The sequence below is a fragment of the Sturnus vulgaris genome, chromosome 5 (assembly GCF_052056855.1).
Source record: "Sturnus vulgaris isolate bStuVul1 chromosome 5, bStuVul1.hap1, whole genome shotgun sequence".
NCBI classification, from domain to species: Eukaryota; Metazoa; Chordata; class Aves; order Passeriformes; family Sturnidae; genus Sturnus; species Sturnus vulgaris.
In genome coordinates, this window is record NC_142247.1 from 2,319,776 (window position 1) to 2,326,037 (window position 6,262).

The window sequence follows — 6,262 nt, forward strand, 5'->3', positions numbered from 1 at the left end:
CTTGTTAAAAAAAAAAAAAAAAAGCAGCAAGTTTTCAGTTTCTGTCCCATCACTGAGTGAAACAGCTACGATAGTAATATCGAGGTGGATTTGAAAGCACCAAATTAATTCCATCTGACAGAGATGAGAAATAGGATCCTGTTATATATGGCAACACACTTCATTACAAAAATCAGACTGTGAAAGGAAAAAAACCAACACAGCATATTGAGGTCAACTGAAATTACCGTGGAAAAGAGGATGAAACTAAAATGACAGACAGCAGCCAGATGAAAACACAGATTTTCAGGATAATTTTCAGTGCATTCTAAGTCTCAGAGACTTATCTGCAAGATTTCTGTCAATCACCCTTAAAGCACTGATTGATCCAACCTGAATCAAGGTGTTTTATCATTTTAAGGTGCAATATTGACTCCAGCAGTCACCATTACAGTAATCAGCAAGGTGAAACTTGTTACTCTGCTAGGAACAAGTTCATTGTTGCAATTACAGGAATAAACCTCGCTGGACAAAGGATGAAAATACCAGTTTTCTTCTAAAAGTCTCACGAGCAGAGTATGCATCAAAGAGACACAAAATAGCCTCGTTCTTATCACTGAGATGGAACTAATAATGTTGGAAAATACACTTTAAAGGGAGGAGATAGAAGTGGAAGTCGATTGTAAACTTCCTGCTAAGATCATCATCCGTGCAGAACACATACAGGTGGGTATTTAAGGTGATGCTTACTCTGAGCAAGCCCTCATCCAAAAAAAAAAAAAAAAAACAAAAAAAAAACGTGATCAAGCAAGAGTGTGGCAGAGAGCCTGAGGAGCAGGCAGGGCCCTTGTGTGGCAGCAAGGCACTGAAAGGGGACAGGTGCTGCAATGGCCTGGGTGGCACAGAGCAAGGTGAGGCTGGCAGCACTCACCCACTCCACACTTGCTTTTCCCTTCATTTCCATGCACAGTGATGTAGGAATCCAGCACACACATCTCAAATACCCTCTTTTGCCAGACTGTTTTGCATTGAAAACGCCTCTTTTGTCACTACCTGGACACACCTGTGCAAATATTGCCATCTCCAATTGATTTAATGCTTTCTATCCCTTTCTACTCCTGTTTTAACCTTGTTTTTATTCCTTATTCTTTAAGTAAGCTGACCTACTTAATCACTTTATTTTTTGGCTCCACTGAGTACCACTTATTAGTGTCTGTTAATGTCAAAACATACTGCAAATTTTTTTTTTCTGGCATGTTCTCTGCACTTATAAAGCAAAATGAAATAATCAAATGAAAACAGGATCAGTAACCAGCTATTCTTAGCCCTGTATATGCAAATTTGTAAACTATTATTATACTCATTTTTAGTACAAGGTCTCCAATAATTCTGAAGCATGTGGATGTTAGCATCAATATAATCAAGTTAGTATCATTTTCAGTAAAAATGCATAAAATTAAAGCACTATCAGATTACACTTTGTTTCCATACAATTTAGCCTACAGCAAGCAATATTTTGACTTTCATTTTAGTGAGGCAAAGAGCTCCACAACATTAATTACTTAAAGCCTTAAAATCCCTCTCCCTAACAGGAAAGTCTTATTATCTCTATTAAACAGATAGGTAAGCTGGACTCAAACTGTGTCTAATGACTTGCTTGACTCAATGACAAATGCAGGAATAGAGCCAAGAATTTAACTTTCCCAATTTCTCCTGCTTTATCACTGGAAACCATTCCCTGGCTCTGGGTAAGCACACATGAACTGCCTCAATAAGTGCAGTTATTTAGGCACATAAAAACTTCACTGTATTTGTATTTTGGTCTTCTACAAGAAAAGACTCCATCAAATCATGTTCTAATTAATACAGGAAGATGGTCAATATAATATGTTGACATCAAAGCTCGCATTTGCTGATAGTATAAGCCATCTCATTAAATGGAAAGAATTCATTATAACAATTTATCAGTGTCAAGTTCTGAACTGGAGGCTCCCAGAGCAGTGAATGCACCATTGCACCTTGTTTGAACTAATTTTCCTTTGCTGACAAAGTCAAATATATGAATGTGCCAGTGTTTATGAACTATAAAGCTTTTCCAAATCCATGCATTATTATCTGACTCCAATTTGCCACAGTGAAAACCAATACAAGTGCAGCACACTGAATTAGGCTGGCTATGAGCAACACTCTGTGTGTGTAATATCCGTGGTAGCCTTCTGAATACATTAGTGTCTTGCAGCAGAATTAATTAAATTGGTATCAAAGATAACTCTATTGCTCCATATCTTCCAGTGAGTAAGGAAAACCCTTCAATGAGTTTAAGATCCCCTCAGGAGCACGAACATCATTGGGAAATAAAAGCTGTTAAAGCAGGGCTGTGCAGAACTCGGTGAGATTTAAAAGGAGCATCACTGAATTGGTGAGACACAGCTGTTAATTCTGGTTATTCCGTGTGCTGAGAGGGACATTCAGGCTCCTCTGGAATGAGAGGGATGGGGCAGGGAGATACATCAGGGATCCTTGATAGAGAAGGAATACAAACACACACATACACACACCAGGGTATTGATGTGCAACACATTCACCAAGTGCCACACAAATTGACACTGACAGCCAAACTCTCCTCACAGCAGCAGCAGCCAGAATGTCCCCCTGGACCTTGTTTGTGGGTGAAAATAAAGCTAAACATCCAGGATAATCTTCCACAGCACAGAAAAGAAGATTGAATGTTTTTACCTGATGGATTCTGCACAGAGCAGGAGCATTTGCAGAGTCCACCTCAAGATTAGGCAAAAGAAGAAGGAAAAGAGAAAAGCTACCTTTGATTTTACACAATTACAGGGCATAATCTCAAGACATAATTCCAGGGATTAACCAAAACCCAACAAATTAGTTTTTCCCTGTCCAAATATTTAAATGCAAATAATTCTGTAAGGAAATATAGACACAGAGAAAATACAGAGATAGCTGCCTCAGCTACAGGAGTCTGACTAAACTTGAAGCTTGCTGGATCCAGGGTTTGGGCAGGGTCCTATCCCTGGTCCTTGTAAAATATGGCTAATTTGAGAAATTCGATTGACATTTACTCCTTCACAGGCATTTATTGGAATAAAACTTCCAATAGGCACAAGTGCCATGCATTGAGAGTATCTGTGTGAACATGGGTTTCTTCACTTTATGAACAGAACAATAATGTGGAAGATGGTGAACAACCTTATTGCAAGTCAGAACCTTAATGGTGTGTTGTTTTCACATTTCAGAATATTTGGATACAAGTATGTGAGAAACAGGCAAGTATGCCACTCTGCCCATTGTTTAATTCCAAAAGAAGTCACAGTTTTGATTTTCCCCAGAGAAAAATAAATTAATTCAGTAGGACACAGGGAGGGAAAATATCAGGAAGAGAACATGAAGAGCTCAGAGACCAGCAAAGCCAGTCTCTCCCTCCCAAATTAAAAATATGGTGAGAAATGTTAAAAAAATCATAATTACATCCCTGTACCCTATCCTCACCCCAATCACAGCAATTCTCTAGCACAGCATCTCAGTCCATTTTTCCTCCCTGTTTTACACTGGAGCTTGTCACTGCCACACTGAATTATGCAGAGCACAGAGGGGGTTACAGGGAAAAGCTCCATCATCAGCCCAGTGCTGGAGTTCACCAATACTGTCAGCAGACTCGAACAAAATTCTCTGAAACATTGCCACGCTGTGGCAATTCAAAGCATAAGATTTTCGGTTCTCTATTGAACAGGTAAGCAGTTTTCTATTGCTGTAAGATCTGGTTTTAAGTTTTATGGAAGATAATGTTAAAAATAGAAAGATTTCTGGCAAAGAAACAGCTCCAGTTATGATATAGGGGAAAAAAAAAAACCCAAAAGACATTGAAAAACAGCATTACATCAGTGCACACAGCCTTAACTTCAGTGATTCCTGATTTCAGCCTGCATCAGCACTCAGTCTTCATATTATCATAATGTAGAGCTTTCCATAGGAGAGAAAACAGCAACCAGGGCTATAGAAAGGGACCTCAGGAGATTTCAAGCAGTGAGGATGATGAGATCCTCCCTCAGCCCTTCCCAGAAAACAGCCATGCTTTTCCAGGCTTTAAAAAAGAACCTAAATGCAATTTAACATTAAGCAGCTTAGGAGAAAGTGAAAAACCCCTGGTTCCTGTAATCAGCAGCAAATGCAGGAAGCCAGAGGCAGTTTGATTTTGGAAATCAAACTGTGGAAGCTGAAGGTGCATCACAGTTAATGCAGGAGCTGCCCCCAGCCAGGACAGGTCCTTACTGCTTCTTTCTGCTTCCCTGCCACCCAGAAATCCCCACTGCACCCAGAAAAAGGTTCTTGTTTGGAAGGGGTGTCTCAAAACAGCTGTAACCAAGATGACAAATACAGGTGTGCACAGAAAAGCTGTGCTATCCAGGTGTCCAGCTAAAACCCTGCTTGGAATTCCTCAACCACCTTCCAGGAATCACCTGTGAGCGTGCTAACAACAATTCTGGTCAGCACAAAAATTGTGACCAGGAGAAAGATCCTGAGCAGGTGGTCCTAAGAGAGTGAAAACATTTACATTTACAACTGATTTAGTCATGCACAGGCAGGTGCTCACAGCTTCCTTCCTCTGTCTACCTTTTAACTTCTTTTGGATGAGACACAAAACCAATTTCCTAACTGCTCCTGTGATTCTTAAGGGTTCTACAGCTCATCCATTTGGATTGCAGGTGCTAAATGCACAATCATAGCCAAGTTCTGGTCTGGACAATAAGATCTAACCCTTCCAAAGATCTTTCCTGTATCAGTTGGATGAGATACTTTGCCTCCCCTGCTGTAATTGAATTTACATGAAAATACTTGCTAATGTAATTAGCAAGTGCTGAGAGTGATCCTCTCCATGACTTTTAATTGTCATTAGCTGATTGGGGAAGGCAAAGGGAGGATTTAAAGAAGCAAGATGAAAAATGTTCCTTAAAGGAGAGATTTAGATCTTTTTCACTGAACCAAGTCTAAAGTAGAGCCATCATGGGATGGGCTGGTTTTGTAGGAGGTGATTCTCATCTGACAGGAGCATCCTTCTCTAGAGAAACTTTCACAAAAGCTGAGTTGAGTGGAAGGTGGTCAGAAGAGCAGGCAAAGAATGAAATACTTTTACCACACATTAACTCTGGCTGTGTCCCTCTTTTTACCTTTTTAGCTGGAACATCTTGTTGTGCTCCTTGTGAGCACACAACAGGAGACAGCAGAAGCTGAAGGGACTTGGAAAGGTCACAGCAGAGTCACTTAAAACATTTTGACAAAGGTAAATATCTTTATCGGCTGATGTGATTCACAAATTTTACTATTACTTGGAAAAAAACCTCAATCTGTTGAAAAATTTGTATAATTTCCATCTTGTTTCCATTTTTAAAGCTGTGTTTGGAAGCAAGCCCCAATCTGAAGCAGTAAGCAATCCACCAAATATTACTACCAAGTAAACCCATTTTTATCCCTCTCCTGCCTTTTGGAGATTTTGTCTTAGGAAATTAATAGTTTTATTTGCTTGTGGCTCTGGGTCTCACAGGCAGCTAGTTACAGATATAAATTTAAAAAAATTAAATAATTAAAAAGAAAAAAGGGAACTCAGCTGTTCTGAACCTCCTTCATACACAGACTTTTAGAAAATTAAATTCCTGGGCTCTCTCTCCCTGGAGCTCCTGACCCCACAGCTACTTTCCTGACAGCCTTGGCATTTTAGCTCAGATTTCCAAAAAAATTCCAGAGGGAATGGAAAAAAATATTTAAGTATTTGGGAATGGGAAAATATATATTAATACATATCCCACAGCTTTCCTATCTGATACTCTACAAAAGTACATTCTAAGAAGAAAAAGCCAAAGTCTTCTAACATTTCCGAGTCTAACATTACTTATTTATGAGTATCCAATATTTATTTCATACAAAGATTGTAATAATTGGCCCCCATGTTATTCTGAAAGTCGCAATTTTCCATTCTCAGTATCTCATTTTCAAAAGCAGCTGGTGCTGTGGCTATGAGAAAATTCAATTGGTGCAGTGTCACCCTTCAGAAAACCTCTTGCAGCTCTGGTTTATTTATTGATCTGTCCCCACGTGTATCTGTGACCACAGCCCAAGACTCTCCTAGGGCAGGGTTATTAACCTGAGCACCAGAGCTCACAAAAAAGGGCTGGGTGTTGGAAAACCTGGTTCCTGTGTTGGAAATTCCTGCTGGCTGGGAGCTCTGCTTTTTTTTGATATCTCTGTAGTAGCTTCCAGTCATGCC